The sequence below is a fragment of the Canis lupus genome, chromosome 1, assembly GCF_048164855.1.
Source record: "Canis lupus baileyi chromosome 1, mCanLup2.hap1, whole genome shotgun sequence".
Classification (NCBI taxonomy): Eukaryota; Metazoa; Chordata; class Mammalia; order Carnivora; family Canidae; genus Canis; species Canis lupus.
This window is the reverse complement of record NC_132838.1, coordinates 55,826,258-55,847,190: the sequence shown is the minus strand read 5'-3', so window position 1 is coordinate 55,847,190 and position 20,933 is coordinate 55,826,258. Positions and strand designations below refer to the sequence as shown.

General features: G+C 47.8%; 1 protein-coding gene across 3 annotated transcripts in view; it reads right to left on the bottom strand.

Annotated features, from left to right (window-relative positions):
- The window catches only part of CCR6 (C-C motif chemokine receptor 6), a 28,034-nt gene extending 7,404 nt beyond the window's left edge, over positions 1-20,630 (bottom strand). The window contains exons 1-2 of one of the 3 annotated variants that reach the window (XM_072830676.1): positions 20,393-20,630; positions 9,414-9,509 (exon numbers count right to left, since the gene is read on the bottom strand). The gene's annotated coding sequence lies outside the window, so the exon portion shown is untranslated. Of the gene's footprint in view, positions 1-9,413; positions 9,510-11,440; positions 11,954-20,392 lie in introns of those variants that run through there. The other 2 variants (XM_072830657.1, XM_072830666.1) reach the window with 2 other exon arrangements.
- Positions 20,631-20,933: the final 303 nt, after the last annotated feature.

Genomic DNA, 20,933 nt, shown 5'->3' with positions numbered 1-20,933 from the left:
AGAAGAACCAAAACAATTTTAAAAAAGAAGACCAAATTATAAGATTCGTACCATCTGATTTTGAGACACACTATGAAGCTGCCAGAATCATGAGGGTGTGGTACTGGTAAAGGGATAAATACATAAATCAATGGAACAGAGTAGAGTCCAGAAATAGACCTACACATCAATGGCCAACTGATTCTTAACTCAGGTGCTAGGGTAATCCAATAGGGAAAAAACAGTCTGTTCAATAAATGATGCCAGAACAACTGGATGTTCACACATAAGAAGTTGATCTTTTTACTCATGTGACAAAAAAAAAAAAAAAAAACAAAAAAAACCTCGAAATGAATTCTAGATCTGAATGTGAGAGCCAAAACAGTCTAAGGAGAACAGAAGAGGAAATCATTGTGCCCTTGAATGATAGATATTTCTTATCTAAATTGCGAAAGGCAACATGTAAAAAAGTACAATAAAAAATTGATAAATTGTAATTGATCAGAATAAACTTATGCTGTTTGAAAGACACTTAAGAAAATGGAAAACAGACCATAGAAGGGGGAAAATTTTTTGAAAACTTGAATCCGATCCTGATTGTATCTAGACTATACAAAGAACTTAAAATTCAACGTCAAGAAGACACGACTCGGTGAGAAACAGGCAAAAAATCTGAGGTCAGTTCATCAAAGGAAATCCACGAGTGGCAATTATGCAGAAAAAAACATGTTCAATGAGATTAGTCATTAGGGAAATGCAAATTAAAACTGCAGTGAGATGTTGTTTCTCACCCACTCGATGGCTGAAAGTCAGAGGCAGACAAGAGTCACTGATGAAGACTGGAACCATCGAAGCACTCGCGCTCCCACGGTGGGAATGCAAAGTCACGCAGCCACGTTGAGAAGACAACAGGGTGATGTCGTATTACGTCAAACATGCACTTAACCATGTGAACCAGCAACTGATTCTTACGTATTTAGCCAAGAGAAATGAGATTGAAAGACTGGTACTTGAATGTTCACAGCAGGTTTATACTTAATGGCCCCGGATTGGAAAGGACCGAAGCTTCTATCAGCCAGTGAATAGATAAGCGAATTGTACCATCTCCATGATAGAACACTGCCCACCAACCAAAAGGAGCACAGTACTGATGTGCGCTCCAGTGTGGGTGATTCACAAAAGCATTTTGCTGGGTCAAGAATCCAGACATAGAAGACCATGTACTGCGTTATTCCATTTATGTGAAATTCTAGAAAAGGCAAAACAAGAGTGGTGGAAATCAAGTCAATGATCATCATGGGTCAGGGATGAGAAGAGTCTGGCTGAAGGGGACAGGAGGACGTTTCCGTGGTGATGGAGACGTTCCGTATCAGGATTGTGATATTGGTGAGCGTTGGTCAAGACCTATCGAATCGTACACTTCAAGGTGGTGACATCCATTGTATGTAAATCATACCCTGTTAGAACTAATGAAGTGACTGCACACAGTTCATACGAACGTGCCGGTTCAGAGAACAGGTGCCATAGGTCAGAGTCCTCACCAGGGACTGAGGGGTTGTGGCAGGTTCGTGAGGAGGGCAGGACCTGGCATAGCCCCTGAAGGAGGGAAGGCACAGACTGGGGTAAGAGGGGTGCAGGTGAAGGGCGGGGGTGGGAACAGAGTAGCCAGGGAAGACATGGCTCAGGGGCTATGGCTCCTGATGGACGGACCGCATGCCAAGCCTCGGGGGCCATACGGGCTTCTCAGTGAGAGACGGTTGGGTGGGTGGAACACGGCGACATTCGATCACACGGAGGCAGGTGGCTGATGAGGAAGCTGGCCCCAGCTGTGGAAAGGAGACGCCCCCGTGTGCTGTGTCCTCAGCCCCCAGCTGGAACCCCACTTCAGAAAGATGATTTCTTTAGACACCCTGTGACGTATGATGGCTTCTGAATTCAAATTTAATTCCGTTCAACAAGCATTTACGAACTGTCTGTTGAGGATGACACTGGGGGTACAAAGATGAGTCAAATGTAAGCTCCAGCATCAAGAAGCTCTCGGGTAGACCGATCGTCATAAAACCATGCAACGCGAGCAGCAGTCCTGAGAGGTCCAGAAAAGCAAGTGACTGGCTCCTGGCGAAGAGAAGACCAGCGTCCAGATAGGCTTCATAGTAGGTGTTGGCCTGAGGAGCTGGGGGCAGCCCTGGGCGGGGGTGGGGGCGGGGCACACTGGCCAGGTTGGAAGGCACATGGTCTTTGCACCTGCTCACTATGAACAATCTACGAATCTGGATGGTGGTCAACTTAACGCTGTTGTGGTTAAGAGTCAGCGTTCTCAATATAAAATACTGTTGTCAAGTTTACGTGGATACCAGTTATTGGAAGTGATTCAACCTGCCCCAGACCACCACTGTTACCACAAAAATCATCCCAATTGTGTTAAGGAAATTATATCGGCATCTGGGCCACCACAACCTGTAGAGAAGCCCGTACATGTTTAGCTCAAATAAATTACCTCAGATCTTGAGTAGCAAATACCACTTTTTGGAGAAAAAACAAATTCTGGACTTTTTTTTTTGCTACAAAAACTGAGATGGCAAAGTCATGAAGACATTTTTGAAGACCTTCTTCATGGAACAGAGGTGAGATGTGCTATGTCTTATCTCCCAGAGTTGGCAGGAGCCTCAGGGGAACGTCAAGCCTGTCCGCTCCTGGCTAAGCCAACAAACCCACAGTCATGAAGCTTGCCCCACCTTGTTTTTAAAGCTCATCAATCTGTCTCTCTCTCTCTCTCTCTCTCTCTCTCTCTCTCTCATATCTTTGTTATCACCACCAATCTTACCAGGTCCTATTTTGCAGTCATTCGATCACATATAAAGGCACTGGGCTCAACTGATTCTTAAAATTGAACTTGCTTATCTTTGAAAGTCAAGTATTTCCCACAGACGGGAATACAAACACGTCTACAGAACCAGTTGATATGAAGAGAATCTGTGGGACGAACTGTCCTGAATTGTCCTGGGGAGGAAGTGTCGAAGCCTCTGAAGGGAAACCATGAGGACAGCTGAGAAATACTGCTCTATTCAACCTGGTTTTGCAGAGAAGAGCCTTCTTTCCGTCTACTCAGCTGCCTTAACTCAAGTGTTGACTGTTGCTGCCTCAGGGCCCCACGATCACTGCCTGCCTGAGCTTTAGACCCTCACAGACTTCTGGCCCCCTGGGGCCATGGGGTCTCACAGACGGCCCACCGTGCCGTTATGCCGTTATACCAAGTGAGACACAGGAGCCAGGAGGCCCAGATCTGGTGACTGATGTGCGTGGGGTCCCACCAGAGAACGGACTGTGTAAAAACTCTCAGAACTCGTTTGCAGAAAGAGAGAAGATTAAGGCCTCTGGTGGAGCCACACATCTGGCGTTGATGCCAGGCCGGATGCTGACGTGGGTTAGGAAGGGTGCTCGGAGAGCCCGAGATGGAAGTGCTGAGCACTCGGTCGGGGTGGCCCGCCAACACTCCAAGCCTGTTTGTCACGGTCACTAGCCTGCAGAGCAGGAAGGCATTGTAGACATTGCAAATCTATGATTAAATCTGAAATTTGTAAGTCATCAAGATGTGCAAGTATGATCGAGGGGAAAGGCAATTAGGTGGTTTACTGGTTGGGTGACAGCCCAGTAGAAGACACTTACTGGCACCATGCTGTGCTCTGTCCTCAGCCCTGTGCTACCTGTTATTTTTATTAATGTTAAGGACAAAAATAGAGGAGGCAGGCTCATTAGGTCTGAAGATGATAAGATGCCTACAACTATAATTATTATCCTGGACAGCAGAATCAATATGAGAAAATTCTGGACAGAAACAATGAGTCGAATGTAATGCGATAGAATTCAGTGGGGAAATCGGAGGTTCTACACCTGGATTTGAATGGTCAGTTACACAGATACAAAATGAAAGCTTAGCAGCAGGATAGATGTTAAGAGTTTTATTTGATAGTCATTTCACTGAAAGACGACTGAATCTCTACAGCAGGTGCAGCACCCGCTAACCAAGTGTCTAATGAAAGGTCCCCTTCATGTACATCATATCTCCCCACCTGGAGCGCGTATTGTTTGCGCACTTACTAACAGACACACTGTACTGATAGGGTCAGAGTGTGCAGTCTGCAGAATCAGGGCCCCAGGGATGTCCATGCCCTCGTCCCCAGAACCCGAGAAGACATGCCTTCACACACCAAAAGGGCCCCTGCAGATGGGACTGAGCATCTGAACCTTGAGATGGGGAGATAACCCTGGATTATCCGGGTGGGTCTAGTGTAGCTCTGAGTCCTTACAAGTCGGGGATCTTTCCCAGCCGAGATGGAGGAGGGAAGGGAAGAGATTCGAAGCGTGGAAGGACTCAGTCCATCATTGCTTTGAAGACCAAGCAGTGGGTGGCCTCTGTGAGCTGGGAATGGCCCCCACAGACAGCCAACATGAAAAGTGGGAATCTCAGCCTGACAGCCCCAGAGCTGAATTCTGGCCACAATTTGAGCAAGGAGACGGATCCTCCTTCAGAAACTCTAAAAGGAACGCAGCCCTGCCAAAGCCCCCATTCCAGCCTGGTCAAGACCTGCCTGGACTTCTGACCTACAGAGCTGTAGGGCACTCGGTCTGTGTCGTTGAAGCCGCTGACTTTGTTATAACAGCAATGCAAAACTCGAACAGCGCTCGGTAAATGCATCCTGTCAAAATTAACTTGCTTTCTTTTTAGGCCAAATCAGTAAAACCATAAGGTTTAGAATGAGATAGATGGTAGTTCCACTGACTCTGCTCTGGTCAGACGTACGCAGTAATGTTGATTGTGCTATGGGAAACATGAGCAACTGGAATCAGGTGAGGCCCAAGGGCCAGGTGGAGAAGCCACCACCTACTCACTTTGCATCCAACTACCAGTCATCTTGCCTAAAAAAGAATGAAAGTCAGGAAGGAATGAGGTCATCAACTAACCTGCAAGGTTTATCATGTGAAGAAGGGTCTAGCCTTACACTCCCATGAGCAGAATTTACATAGACAGATTGTGACCTAACAGCAGAAGAACAAGTGGACCGTTTAGCAAGAATGGCACCGGCTCCCCTCCCCTTGGGAGAGGCTTCTCGGTCAAGCACGGGTAGATGAGTCTTTACTGAAAATGTGGCTGTGAGGTGGATCAGACCCACTGAACCAGAATTTCTAGCAATAGAGCCCTTTGAAAAGGAAGGCTTACCAGGAGGCTGCACATCCCTCCTCCCAGCTGGGGCCCAAGGGACCCTCAACCCCGGACCAGCCCTCCTTGGAAAGATGCTAATGGCATTTGCCGTGGGACGGAAACCTGAAGGTCCCTATGTAAATGTCTAACCATACTTTTCAGCAGACTATACCTGTGCACCCACAATCAACTGCATATAAACTGGATTTTATGGAGTGGGAGCGCTGCCCACTGTCGGATAGGAATTAGGCATCCAGGGATCTTCTACTTTTATGATGGGTGGGTATAAACTGGGGACCTTTGAGAACAACGTTCTCACATACACTCTCCACAACACTTCGTGTTAATTTGTAACTAAAACCCACTGGCAGTGAACCCTGTCTTGTGGTTTGGGGCTCCTCCAGGGGAGGTATGTTTTCCTGTGCCTGGTGCCCGCCTGCGTCTTCTGAATCCTCAGACAGGTCTGATGTCAAGTGAGATGTGTAGGTCCTGTGGGCATCTGCTCTGACCACTCAGCTCTTGGAGTCCACACACTGTCCACATTACTGTGGCCCACATTCATGTGTGGAAACTGCTGTCCTGAGCAAATCCCAGAGCATCAGTATAGACCAGCATTTAAAAGTGAGTTTCTAGGAAGGCTCTGGGTAGAAAGAAGGGAGGGATATTGCTCCGTGGTTACATACGTTTGAGAAATGCCATTACCGCATCCTCCTCTTGGATACTGACACAGCAGTTTCTTAACAGTGGCTCTTCAGAGCCCTGCTTGCTTGAGCAATCCCAACTTCCCAGATCCATTCACCCACAGAATAAGAGCCGGTGTTCTTTGGAAAACACTTCTAGAAAAGCTGACCCAGAGGAGATATCCATTAATTCATTCATCTCAAGAGAGGGCTAGGTGCCAGGTGCAGACACTGTTCCCTGTGATAGCTCAGTCCCGGTCAGGGCCAGCATGCAAGGGTGCCCGAGGCGAGTGGGTAACCCATCTTAAGATGAAGTCACGTGGGCAGCCCTGGTGGCGCAGCGGTTTGGCGCAGCTTGCAGCCTGGGGTGTGATCCTGGAGACCCGGGATCGAGTCCCACATCGGGCTCCCTGCATGGAGCCTGCTTCTCCCTCTGTCTGTGTCTCTGCCTTTCTCTCTGTGTCTATGAATAAATAAATAAAATCTTTAAAAAAAAAAAAAAGATGAAGTCACGCATGCTGGTCTCCTCAGTGCCTAGCCTGGCATGTACCTAATCACTCAGAAATGACGGGAAACAGAAGGATGCAGGCCTGCAACTAACTCCTGAGTGATTCTCTTCTCATAGCAGGCATGCTTGGAAATGAAAGTCCAATCATGCCTTCGTGGGCTCCCTTCCTGTTTTAGAGGCACATTAATGATAAGTTAAATCTCTTGTGACTTTTGCATTTAAGGTTTGAAGCTGGGCACCTGGATGACTCAGTGATTGAACATCTGCCTTTGGCTCAGGTCATAATTCCGGGGTCCTGGGACCAAGTCTTGCATCAGGCTGAGGGGAACTGGCTTCTCCCCCTGCCTGTGTCTCTACCCCTCTCTCTGTGTCTGTCATGAATAAATAAATAAAATCTTAAAAAACAATAAATAAAGTTTGAAGCCATATGAACATATTAGGCTTCTAAAGGAAAAGCAAATGTGCCAAACCCTAAGATTACATGTGCACATGTGGTAAATGTGAACACCCTGCTTTTCGTTAACATTTCAAAGATGTTGTTGCCACACATAAATAAAAGCATTACTTTTAAGAAAAAAATGAATATTACTTAGAGTGACACTTTTAAAATAGTGTTTAAAATGTTCACTTATACTTTTATTGCAATGAAATAATGTGATTTCCTAATACAACTTTTCTTAGATACCACAGGCAAAAGAATCTCAGAAACTAACAGCTTATCAATTGAGTCATTCAAAAATGAAATGAACAGGAGCACCAGAGTGGCTCAGTTGGTTGGGTACCCAAATCTTGGTTTCAGCTCAGGTCATGATCTCGGGGTCATGGGATCAGGCTCAGTACTCAGTGCAAAGTCAGCCTGAAATCCTGTCTGTCTGTCTCTCTCTCTGTCTCTCTCATTCTGCCCCTCCCCTCCACACTCTCTCTGTCTCTCAAATAAATAAATAACTCCTTTAAAAAAATGAAATGAACATCTGGTAATACATGCCCTAAAAACCAGACCCAGCCTAGGAAGCCATGGAAAGGGTGCCAGCCCACCCTCTACAGTTTAGGAGAAGCCAGACAGTGGTCCATTCACCCCACATGCAAGCGGGCTCAGCACCTCTGTTTCTGAATTCTGAGGGCTTTGGGAATTCTTCAGTCTTGACCAGAGGCAGATGAGAAACATTTCAAGTTCTTAGGAGCAAGGGTCCTAGCCGGGAAGAGTTAATTGATCCAGGCTCAGGCCAGCTGTGCTCTGCCGGGACCTGGAGTTGGTGGCGTCAGCCAAAGGGGCAGCAAGAGGGAAGTAGGAGCCCCTAGAGAAGAGACGAGGTGCAGAGAAAGCAGAAGGGGCGGCCAACAGACCAACTTCAATCATTTGTCCTTTGGCCAATAACAGATTCTACCCAAGAAAACCAAGTATGCCAAAAACATCAAGAAGACTTACCAAAGTACTATCAGCAAGGAAAACAGTTAAAATTTTAAAGTTGATAACAAGTTTAGCAGTTTGTTAAAAATTAAATGAAAGCAGAAGATTTTAGATCTGTGCTTACTTTCATAAATAGTGACAACCCTATTCTGAACAAGAACAAATATGAGTGTGCGTGTCTTGAGTGCGTATACACCTGTGTGCATACGTGTATGTGTAAATAGGTTATGTGTGTATCAATGCATGCATGTATTGCTATATGTGTGTGTTGTATGAATGTGTGTGGTGTGTGTGTATGTTGTGTGCAAATGTGCTTGTGTGTATATTGGTATATTGGTGTGTGCACATAGGCGTGTGTGCATGCACTCGTGTGTGAGAGCATTGTGGGGGTGTGCTGTAAATTAAGCTGTCATTGCCTCCTGGACACCGAGGTCGCTGCTTGACATCTGTTATCTCTCTTAACAAAAACCTCTTACAGTAGACGCTCTACCCATTTCACAGATGGAAGACTAGAGGACTGTTCGCTCTTACCATCCTAATTCACTTTGTCGCCATGGGATCTTCCTGAAGCGGCTGTGAATTCCCAGAAGATCATAAATAACATACACATATTAAAACCTTTTAATCGATATCAGAGTCTCTTATACTGCCATGGCAGGCATTCAATAAATGGATGTTTTCTCAGTTCATTTGAATTATGGGTGCACAGTGTTTTATCCTTTTTTAGCTATACATCAGCCAAGCTGAAACTCTAGGCTGGCTTCCTTCTGCTTTCGAATAAGAGCAGTTAAGAGAGAAGCCAGAAGGTTTTTTCCAGTGATTTGTATATAGGTTTGTAAATTTTTTTTCTTTTGGTTTTTATTGCTTCTTTGGAAGCTCACTTTTACATTTTCTATTTTTGTTTGCAGAAATCATATTTTTAATTCAGACTTTGCATTTATCTCTTGAAGATGCTAATCTCCACAACCTCTGTTTCTGCTTTAGGGGAAATCTACTGCAGACTCTCTTAAGATGATTACGTCTTCTTTTGTGGCCATGAGATCCTGATCATTATGGCATTTGCAACCATTATCAGAGCATTTTCTGTATTGCCCTGAGTCTCATAAAAATCTCCACCTCATCCATTTCTCTTAAATAACACCTTACAAGCTCCTTCCCATTCAACCCCCAGCTACTCAAGATGCGCACTCGCTATCTACCATTGCACAAGACCATTTTTTGCTTTGGTTTCAAAACATTTCTCAGCCTAGTTTTTAGCTTTTCAAATATTCTGTATACTTATTTAAATAAATGATTGCATTTCACTCAAGACCACTGCCCTGTGGGTATTTAACTGTATGAAGAGACAATGCCCAAAAACCATCCCCCAAGCTCTAGTGCAAGATGGTGAGGATAAAATCACTCACTGCACACTTGGAGGAAAAGCGAGATTCTTGAAAGCACAGTCCTGTTCCTGTTCCTAAAACCAGAAGGACAATATCTTTGCAAAAGCAAGACTGTTTTATCAAGTGCATTCATCAGGCCTGCATTCTGGAATTCCTAAGAGTCAAGCACCTCCACTTCTGACACCCCCTTGGACAAGGGTATCCCAGAAATGAAGATGCTTGTGAAAGAAGCGAGGGGCTGGGCCATGCTCACCTTAGAAACGCTGTACTCCGACGGGAGTTGTCCTGCTGTGCTCCTCCTGGAGATGCTTCACGTCACCACTGTGATTCTCTTTACAAGATGCAATTTCTGATAGTCATTAAGAAAAAAGCAGTGAGAGACTAGAATTGGCCAGACGCAAATTGCTGAACTACCACTTCCTACTTAAAAGTAACGCCTATTTGTCCAAATGCAGAAGGTTAACTATATATATCCTGTAGGGTATAAAATAATCATATGACTCCCTGGAAGCGGAGTCACACCCATGGGGGAGCTGAGTTAAAAGGACAGAATTCTGGGTGGCAGTGCTCCTCAGAGTGACTTTGAGCTGCTTTTCTACTCGTGGCAATGATTTGTGCTCAAAACTTCTCACTCCTTTGCCTAATCATTTCCCATGAATGAGGACACTTTGCAAACCGCGTAGACATGTTTGGGAGCAGGTACATGAGACTGTGGTTAGGACAGCCCCTGGAGCCCCTGTGCCTGGATTTCCCCCAAAATCTGTGCACCCACAGATAGGCTTCTGACCCTGTGGGGATGCCACAGTTCCTTCCTCTGTAAGATAACGGCCACGTGGTTCTTGCCTCAGCATATCCTGAGAAATACAGGGTCCATCACTGTGAAGCAGTGAGAACAGTGCTCAAGCAGAGAGAGCATGCTCTCAACAATTATTAACTATTATTATGTGATTGGAGGTAAAAAATACAAGTCCCTAAAAGCTGGGCAAGTGATCTTTATGAGATGGCAGGTGACAGATCTGAGTGACCTGATGTTAGATGTAACAACTGATGATTCACTTGGGGAACTCATTTTTAGGTGCAAGTGATTTAAAAAACAGCAAAAAAAAAAAAAAAAAAAAAAAGGAAAAAAGGAGAAAGAGTTCTGGAGCCATAAAGGTGTTAAAGATGTTGATCATCATACAGTGTGTTGCTGTGAATCGAGTCTTAGGAAATACCAAAGGCTTTATAGCAAAGGGACCCAAAGATCCATATCACCCAGGCCCGGGGCAGCTGGCACAGCCAGGCCCGTGGAGCCTGCATCTCTGCTTCCTTCCTAAGCTCTCTGGGCACCCACAGCCACTCGGGCCTTACCCCGCACTGCCTGCACAGATGCTCGTCAGCCCTCATGCCTTCCTCTGGCCCCCAACCCTGACTGTCCCTGTGCCTGGGCGAGCATGAAACATGGAGCCTGTCCCCTTGGCGGCTTCCCTTGGGGACTGGCCGGCCACAGCAGGTCGTTTCCTGGCAAAACTGCTCATTCCCTTCGTCCAGCTCCACCCCTCCTCCAACAATCTGCTTATTCTGTTTTTTTTTTTTTTTTCCCCTTAGCCTATAGAAGAAAAGTCTTTTTCTGTGTGATCCTGAGCCACTCACAGACCTTGTGGTCACAGAGATCCCCACGTCATGGTCCCTACCTGACAAGAGTCCTTTTGAATAAAAATCCTTCCTCTGTACTAATCCTGAGATATTGCTCTTTGACAGAGCTCACAGTGTCTATGGATGCAGGGTGCCCTGTCCCCTGTTCTGTTTGAGGGGAACACCTCCGTGTGACTTCCCCCATCGCCCCTGCCCTGTGGCAGGCGGAGGGTTGGGTGCAGAGAAAAGGGGAACACCTCCGTCCGCGTCTGCCCTCCCTCACTTCATCATCATCCCCCCTCTTCACCACCTCCTCGACCTCTGAGGTTCTGCTTCTTGCGGTGGGTGGAAGCTGCTGGAAGGGCTGCAGACTGGGGGGCCCCAAAACCCTCACAGGGGAAGATGCAGGCCCCCTGGGGACCTGAGGAATGCATGTATCCTGCCCTCGCCACCCTGCTAACATCTCCTTTGATGGTCTGGTTCAGCAGGCAAGTGGGAAAGTAAGCCCTTTGGTAGCAATTACAGCCCTGGACCTGGTCTGTCTTGAAAAAAAAAAAAAAAAAGGAAAGGAAAAGAAAAGAAAGGGAAAAAAAACACAGATCTGACTGTGCTAAGAATGCCCCCTCCCTGCAAAGAGCCAGGAACCGGGAAAGCGGCCCTGTGCACCTGTGGCCAGCACATGGGCCCCTTTCAGAAGCAGAGCGCAGGGAGGCCAAGGTGGGAGAAGCCTCCGGGGCCTGGCCTCCTCCTCTGGCCTCCTCTTCTGCCCCCAAGGAGACACGGATCAGCAGAGCATTAGGTGCGACCGCTGAACAGCTCAGGGCCCGGCCTGCCACCTTCTCCTTCAACCACTCCAGCTCTCGGGCCGCCGCCCGGGGAACTCACTGGCCTGCACGGTGCGTGCTGTGCTCCTTGCCCAGTATTCCTTCCGTATGTCGGAGCAAATCCAAATGATACGGCGTCCTTAGGCAGCTCAGACCCATTTTGTGTTCATCTCTCTAGAAACTGGCCCTTATCAAAAATCCCGTGGAGTCTCACCCTCACGTGATCTTCTTTAAATTTAAAATTGTGTTGCTCATTTGCATAGACATTGTGAGCTACACAAAAGCAAGAAATATGCGGTTATGCAGGCCATAGAAACAATCTTGACAGTAACTGTGAAAGTTTATTGAGAACAAAGTCCGATTGCAGTTTGGCAAATGAATATCCTGTCCATAAGGAATTGTGTTTGATTGTGGGGCTCTGTCTGCCGTGGTATGAAGATGATGGGTGAGGTCCGAGCTGACCGGCAGGGACTATTTGTCCCAACTGCTGGATGTTTTGGCCGGAGGACCCCCCACCCCCACCCAGAAATGAAATACGGAAGCAAGGCTTTGGCCAGGCAGACACAGCAGAGACTACAAACTGGCTCCCTTAGGAAGGAAAAAGTTAAAAGGACAAAAAGGTACTTGGGAAATGTGTCTAATTATGAATAAACAATGTCTTAAATTAGAAGAGCGATAAGATCATAAACATCTCAGCGATGGCAAGCAACAATTGGGTAAAGGAAGTTTTCTAGTCAAATTGAGTTCCTCATGGTGTTTCCTTAAAAAGATGACACAGGATTCAGTATGCTTTCAATTTCCAAAGATGATTGACACACAGACAGCATCTGCCGAAGAGCCTGGGGCTGTAAGAGTTGATGCCCCTTCAACAGTTGGGGAGGCTCTTGGCCCTTGTTGACTTAGCAATTCCCATTAAACAATTCCACTAGCCACTGTGCAGGTCCATGACACAGGCATCTGCAATGTTCCTGAGAAACACGCCTGAGTCTTGTTTCGGGTGGCCAGTGTGCTGGAATGGCTGAAATCTAGCCGATCCTGGTGTACATCCTGTGATGGTGCTAGACAGGAAGGAGGCCACTTTCTTTTTGTTTACGCCCGATATGGTATACCGCTCACATGTCAAAAGGTAAAATCTAATTTCCATCTTCTTGAAACTAGATTGGACTTGGTGGCTCACTTGACCAATAAGATAGAATGGAATTTATCTGGGATTTCTGAGGTGGGGTCACAGAAATGCACCTCCCCACTGGGCCTCCTGGGATGCATGCTTCCTTTGGGAACCCAGTGGAAACCACAAAAGAGGAGGCCAGATGTAGACAGCCTGGCAGAGAGTTCTGGCAGGGTTCTCTGACACCAGCCAGCCCGGTGGAGCCTTTAGATGAATCGGGTAGCAGCTACCCTCTGACAGAAACTGCACCAGAACCACTCACCTGAGCCCAGTCAACCCCCAGGCCACAAAAGATGATGAGGATGACGATGATAGTAATAATAGTAATAAATCATTGTTTTGAGCCACAACTGCAAATGGCTTACCAGCAAATAGATAACTGGAATGGTTCACTACTTTTCATCACCCTATACCTCTTCTGAAATCATAAAGTTGTATTAAAAATGGTTAAAAATCATAACAAAACATACAATTTGAAAGAAAGAAGAAAGAAGAAGAAAGAAAGAAAGAAAGAAAGAAAGAAAGAAAGAAAGAAAGAAAGAAAGAAAGAGAAACTACCATACCCAAGAAAGGCAGCAGTTAGAACAGGTGCTGGAAGTGGGGGGATGGGAAAGGGAGGGAGGGAGAGATCTAAAATGGTAATGTTGTTGGAAAGGTAGGAGTGGGAGACATTGAAAATAGGGCATCCAACGTGGCAGTGGTTTGATCCAAGCCACCTTGACGTACCTCTTTTCTTCCATACAAAAATAAGAAAATGTTACTCATCGAATCAGGTCAGCAAGTTCTCCGGTTAGAATAAAAGTGCATTTTATATGGGGAATTACCAGCTTTGCTGACATCTTAAATTTTAGAATTTACAAAGATTTCAAGCTGTACGTCCTTTGTGTTCACTGCCTGCTATAGCTTTGGGCCTGCAGAGTTTTGACACTCTATTACTCTCTATGCCCTGAAGTATCTGGCCTGGAAATCATACTCCTAAAGCCACCCCAACCTAATTTGCCTCTTATAAGTTCATATTTTCAGATAACTACCACATGCGGGATACTATGTACAGGTATAGGATGCAATTTATTTTCAGCTTCTAAGAAACTTACACAGGTGGAATGCAGAGACAAATCCCTGGTGACACCAGCACTAACGGGTGTGCCAAGGCTGAATGTGATTCATCACTGAGAAGATGGTATTGAGAGGTGGAGAGTTCAGAGGAGGGAGGGAGCACATGCTCTAGCTACTGCACCAGTCTGAGCAGTCTTTGTGAAAAAGGGAGGGCTGGTGCTCAAGCAGGAGGGATGAGGAATATGTAGCCAGGTAGCCCCAAGAGGCAAACAGCAAGAAAAGCACAGACATGGGTTGGAACATGAGAACAGATGGAGGGATGGGACAGCAGGGGAGCTTTGTGAGTTGTGGAGGAGCAAGTTCACGGAATTGACTGGAGAAGAAGCTATATGATGCCAGAGTCACAGAGCAGAGGGAGGAATGGTAGTCTAAAGATGTGTACCTCGGTGCTTTGGCACATACCTTGACATTTCCCTTATTCTGTGACATTAATCCTCACAAAAGATAGGTGAGGTGTTGTCAAACTGAAACTCAGAGAAATAGAGCAACTTCCTCAAATCCATACGCTTGGAGAGTCAAGGCTCAAAGTCATATCATCTGATCCCAAAGTTCATGCATGTTAAGGAGATGTTTTGAAAAATTAGTAAGAAACAAGACAAAGAAGGAAGTAAAATGATGCCAAATTTTTCATCTCAATGGGACAGATAAGAACTGGACGGTTATTTCTAAGTTTCTAACGTACTCCCGTGGAGAAGTTACAGACACTGGCTGAGGGCGAGGAAAGGAGTTTCACTTAAGGTACACAGAATGTGAGGAAATGAAGGCCTGTGTAACTGGAGACTCTTGACATGACTTCAGATCCATCCCAGCCACATATTAGCTGTTTTTCAAGTTAATCTCTGGGGTCTGTCTCTTCAGTGATAAGATAAAGATCAGAGATTTATGAAGGACTATTGTGAGCTAAAGGCACAGAAAGTGCATATCACCTACAGTATTTGGCCCATAATAATAGCTGATGGTGGTAATGGTGGTGATGGTGATGGTGCTGGTGGTGATGGTGGTACTGGTGGTGATGGTGGTATTGGTGGCAGTGGTGATGGTGATGGTGGTGCTGGTGGCGATGGTGGTGCTGGTGGTGATGGTGGTGTTGGTGACGGTGGTGATGGTGATGGTGGTGATGGTGGTGATGGTGGTGATGGTGGTGATGATGTTGTTGAGTCCTAAATGAGGAGCTATAGCACAGATGCAAGGATAGTTCTGCACAGAGAGGTTATAATTGAACTCAGAGCAAGAGTTGGTTGAGCATCCAACTCTTGGTTTGGGCTCAGGTCATGATCTCAAGGTGGTGGGATAGAGCCCTGCATCGGGCTCCATGCTCAATAGAGAGTCTGCTTAAGATTCCCTCTCCCTCTCCCTCTGCCCTTCTCCCCATGTGCTTTCTCTCTCTCTCTCTCAAATAAATAAGTCTTTTTAAAAAGTTTTCATTATTCACCCTAGTGGTGAGCAGACAAGCACCTCCAACCCCCACATGGGACCCATGGGACCCAGTTCTGGGTTCCCAGCAGCGCTGGGTACAGATACAGGCCTCTGGCACAGCTCCCCTCTCCAGCACCCGAAGCTCTGACTCAAGTCACTGTCTGCTCAGCCGTCAGGCACAGCCCACAAGTGCGGAGGATCTCCAGGCCAGGGTGAACCAGCAGAGGACCCCTGAGCCCACAGGGACGGGGCTCAGCCTTTCACGCCAGCCTCGACCTCCTGGCTCTCCCTGTGGGGCTACCGGGATCGGGGCGGCCGGCCACCCTGGTTTCCCAGGGAGTGGAAATGTCAGTGCTGAGACCAGCACCGTCCTAGGCAAACCAGGAAGGGTGGTCACTGCAAGTGTGATTGAAGTCACGGCCCCAAGGACTCATGGCTGGCCTCGTCCTCAGAGTTACCAATGGAGAACTTGGGCCAAAAGATATGAAGATGGTTCTGCTGAGAAACAGGAGCAGTTCTGAGGTCATCAGGCTGCCCGGTCACAGAGCACGTCCCCAGACATCCCATGCAGTGGAGTCAGGAGATTGGGCAGAAAGAGTCTCCTGCATCCTGTGCCCAAGAAAAGGAGGGCTAAACTCACAAGATTAATGTGACCTAAAAAAATGGGGTTTAAAGCTCAGACTCCGACCACAACATCTAGAGTTCAGTGTGAAAAGTTATGAGTTTTCATAAGTAAAAGTGAGAAACTATGACAAAACTGTGATGGGAACACAGCCTGGGATGGAAGACACTGAAATGGGGGTACTGGTTGCTGGAAGAGTTAGAAATAGAAGAAATGTCATTTTGTTTCAGACGCTTTGTGCTTTCCACACATTTAACAAAAATGAAACAATTTCTAAGAACAGGGAAATGCCTATTGTAGCAACTACTACAGATACCACTGCTAGAAAAATCACGCCTTCTAGCTATTTCCTGCCCATCCTCGCTGAGTGAGCGCTCCTGTCATTGCAGTTTCTTTGTCGGTGTCCAGGACGGAGAACAGGCTGCCTGGCTTCGAGTCGCAGGAAATGCCGGGATGGCTGGCCAACCACCCCCCCGCCCCGCCGCCCGGCTCAGCACGGGGCAGCTAGAGAACATTGGATTTTTGATCCAATGAGACAATCAGCCAGCTATTCTTACAATAGCTGTAAGAAGCTCTAAAACTAACTTCCAACTCTTTAAGCACTGGTCTCTCTCGGGCTTGAAAATACCACAGAAGTCTTCCAGGAGGGCTCAGCTGGTTTCAGCAAAATACAGAGCGAGGATGACAGAGGGCCTCCTAGCACCTGCTCCAGCAGGCCCGGGCCTGGAAGGACGGCGAGGCCTGGGAGGCCGGGCTCCGATCCTCCGGCCACCCCGCGAGCCACCCCGTGAGCCCGGGGGAAGACACGCAGGGCCCAGAAGCACTGGGGGCCGAGGGTGGTGACTCATTTCAGCTGGGTTCACAGAATCTGAAAAAGCTCAAGCTGACAAAAAGACCGAAGAAGACTGACTGGTTTTACCATATTTGCACTTAATTATACGCACAAAATTGTGCACGGTGACTTCCCAAACATCTCTGCATCCCCAGAAAGAAACGTGGGAAAGCAAATTGGGACGTCCGCTCAAATGATCTTGGTGCTCGATAAGCCCCCCATCACCTCTCAAGGTGCCTTCCCTGACCCTGGGAAGACGTCACTGCCTCAGCTCCTCGTGGCGCTTACGGCGTGTGACAGGGGCCGGGTGCCCAGCACAGGCCCGGGGACCTCACGGAGTCATTGTGCTCCCCGGTGCCCCAGATTCACTGCCTGCGTTCTCGCTCTGAGGGCAGCACCAGGCTGACAGATAAAGGAGCTACAGAAATGACAAAGGATGACATCAGGACAGACGGTCACAGGCGGCTCCCTGCACCCCCCACACCCACACACGCCCTACACAGACACCCCCTACACACACACACACCCTGCACACACACCCCCATATACCCCCCACACAGACCCTGCACAGACACCCCCTACACACACACCCTATACAGACACTCCCCCATATACCCCACACACGCACCACATATACCCCACACACACACCCTGCAAGACACCCCCATATACCCCACACACACACCCTGCACAGACACCCCCATATACTCCCCCACACACACCACATACATATATACACCCCCCCACACACACACACCCTGCACATACACCCACCCACGCACACACCCTGCAGACACCCCCTACACACACACCCAGCACAGACACACCCATATACCCCCCACACACACCACATACACATACACCCCCCACACACACACATCCTGCACAGACACCCCCCATTTACCACACTCACCACCTACACATACACCCCCACAGACACTGTACAGACACTTGCCCACATGCCCCCACACACCCCTGCACACATACTTCACATGAATACACCGCCCCCCACACACACACACTCACACCCCAGCCCCTCTGGGAGCACAGCAGACAGCTGCTTCAGTGGTTTGGGCCTGACAAGGGCCTTGCTCATCTCTGCCTTGTGTTCACGGTGTGGGCAGCAGCCGCAGCCACCCCGTGACACCTGCCACTCCCTGTGCACTGTCACCTGTGAAGCTCCAGGGGTGAAAATGCGGATCCTGACTGGCAGGCTGGCTGGGGCCTGGGATCCTGCATTCCCAGCACTGCACTTGAGCACGAAAGATGCTCAGAGTTCGAGGTTCATGAAACTCACCATCCGCTCACCGTCCGCTCCCCCCTGGAGTCTCAGATGGTGGGGCGCAGGGAGGAGGGGGGCGCGGTCGGGGCTGGCAGGAGCCTAGAGGGCTCACAATCCCGAAGCCTGTCGAAGGAGAGGGGTGCCGGGGGGGTGGGGGGACCCAGGGGCCACACCCACCTCTGTGCAGGACACCCCAGACCCCACATGGGCGAGCCCTGCTCTGTGACGGGGACCCTTTGCTGGACGAGGCCCTAGGGCACCCAGGGCAACCATCACCCAGCTCCCTGGCAGCTGCACCTCCCCAGCCACAGCCCCTGCTTGTCACCTCAGCATTTCTTCCCTGAATGTCCCCTCTCCTGCCCACCCTCTTTCACAGCCACGCTCTCTCTTCGTGCGGTTCTCTCTGTCTCTTCATATTTCCATCTCCTCATTCTACTTCCCAAACAGAGAATGCTGGATAGGTAAAAAGGATTGTATCCATTTCGGGAACCCTCGGTCCCCTCCGGTGTGGAGTCCCTTCCAGACTCGAAGCCTGTGTCCGGCGGTCAAGTGGCCTGAGCACGGGACGAGGTCCTGGAGGCTGAGCCTGCTTCACCCCGCAGTTCGGCAGCCCGGGGAAAGCTACTCTCCATCAATTTTCAGCTAAGAGCCAGGAGTGATCGGGTGCAGATTTATATTTTAAAGTTTGAGACCCAATCCATGAAATCCCCAAACAGGCCTTCTGGTGAAATCGCCATCGTCCAGCCCTGCCTCTGATGCCCTCTGTGGTCCCAGCTACAGATGCGAGCATTTCCCCTCTGCACCGGTGATGTCCCAGATGGGGCGTGGACATGGCTTACATACTTGGGGCCCCTTGCTCATCTGCATTAAGTGACCTCAGGTCCAGCATATTGAGTCCTCCTAACTCTATCCTTCCATCCCAACTTTTAATGGCAGCCTGTCCATCCACCTAGTGCACTCAGCGTCAGACAACAGCAGGTGAGGCTTTGGCTTCCAATAAGCTCTGGGCTAAGGAACCAAGCAGCCCCACTTATTAGAATCGCACCCAAAATCAGAGCCAGTACCTCTGAGTGTGCACCTGAGGGTCTCCCCTGGGAGCAAAACTCACAAGGCTCAGGGTATAGGCTTTGTGGTCTTTATTTTGGTCGCAGTCTCTTTTGGGGTTCATTTGCTTTCTCAGTGCATCTTAGAGAGTTTGTATTATTAGATAAGAAACCTCCATATGAGGGAAGGCTCATAAGGTATAAGATATTTAATAACAGCAAACATAACACATGACTAAAGCCAATATCTCCAGTACTGTCACAGCTGTGTCAATATTGTCACGTAAATGTGGTAACAGTATTTTTTAAATGGCTTCGATTCATTAACCCACAGCGCAGTGAAACTCATTGCCACCCATTTATCACTTTCACTTGGAAGATGATGTTATCACAAGAGCATCTTCCCATGAATTGCAGCACGGTGAGTTCTCTTGACCCAGACCCAGGAGTACGGCACTGTGGATACGTGCTCACACACAGCCTCACACGCTCAGCTCCCCGGAGCTGGCTCCAGGCTCGCCCACCATCACCTTGCTGGCCAGCACCCGACTCTCTTCTCCATCCACATGGGACTTGCTCCTGCCCTGCCCCTGCCCCTTCCCTGCACTTCCACATCAGCCCCTCCCTCACTCAGCTCCCCCCCTCCTCTGTACCGCATCCATGTGTAGATGCACCAGCACACTGTCCTGTAGCACAGCTGATCCCATGGCACGTGCAGTAAGGTGGACAGATGGTGCTTGGCTTGGGTTTAGAGAATCCGGATCCCTCCATTACAGTTATAGATGACTGCTCTATACAGATGATTGCTCTTTCAAAGGTGGCTATTTTTACTATGCTTTACTAGGTTCCTTGCAAATGCTACAGGCCTTTCAACATACGAGCCACCATGCGTCAGGTCACAAGCCTGAAGGTCATATTTAGATGAAGGTCCTCTCATCTGTGTGAGACGGAAAGAGCACAAACTCTGGAATCAGACAAAACTGGAACTCACATCCCTCCCCTGCCATACACTGATGGCATGACTTTGTCTAACTCCTCAATCACACCCGCCTCCAAGGACTGCCATCAGAACCCCCTAAAATAACACACGAGAAGTCTCTAGAACTGCATGCAGCACCTGACTCAATAAAAGCGTTCTTCTCTCTCCCCAAGGCATGATCAGAGCTGTCTAAATAAGTGTTCCATCACTTTGTTGATGGAACAAAGTGACTTGATAATATGAACTTGCAGTATTTCTTTTACCCTCAAGGCATGATACCGTTATTAAGATCACACAGGTACAATGCTTTCTAAATTCCAAAACAAAAAAACTTACCAATAAAGAAATAGCTTTTTGTTCCACAAATGAGCAGCCACTGAGTTTTTCCTTTAATTTTCAGATTTCCTAAATCTTTGGATTTCCCTTCAGCCGTGTAAATGCCCTGGCCTGCTCCTTGCTGTGTGAGAGCGTAGATAGATGCGGTGCCACTCCAAGGGCTCCGCACTTTGGATGTCCTTATGCTCATTGCTCAGCAACCTTCTCAAGTGAATGCTCTCTCATTCTTTGCCCACAGGCTGAGTGGTGTGGTGAACTGCCTCACCACAAGTTTTATTCCTCCAGCACATACTTCAGATTGTATAAGGGTAACAAATAAAGTGGAGGAAGGAAGACAAGTTTATGCAAGTAGGTCACTTGATAATTTCAATTTTAGATATAAATTCTTTTTGTTTCAGAATTATTAGTCTGTGGAATATTTTTTTTATTCTTCTCGGAAATTCCAAATCAATTAGAATGATTCTAAGCTTCTCTGAAAAGCTCCACACAATACTGAATGAACTTTATGACCAACTACCCACATTCCTATTCTTAAAAGAAT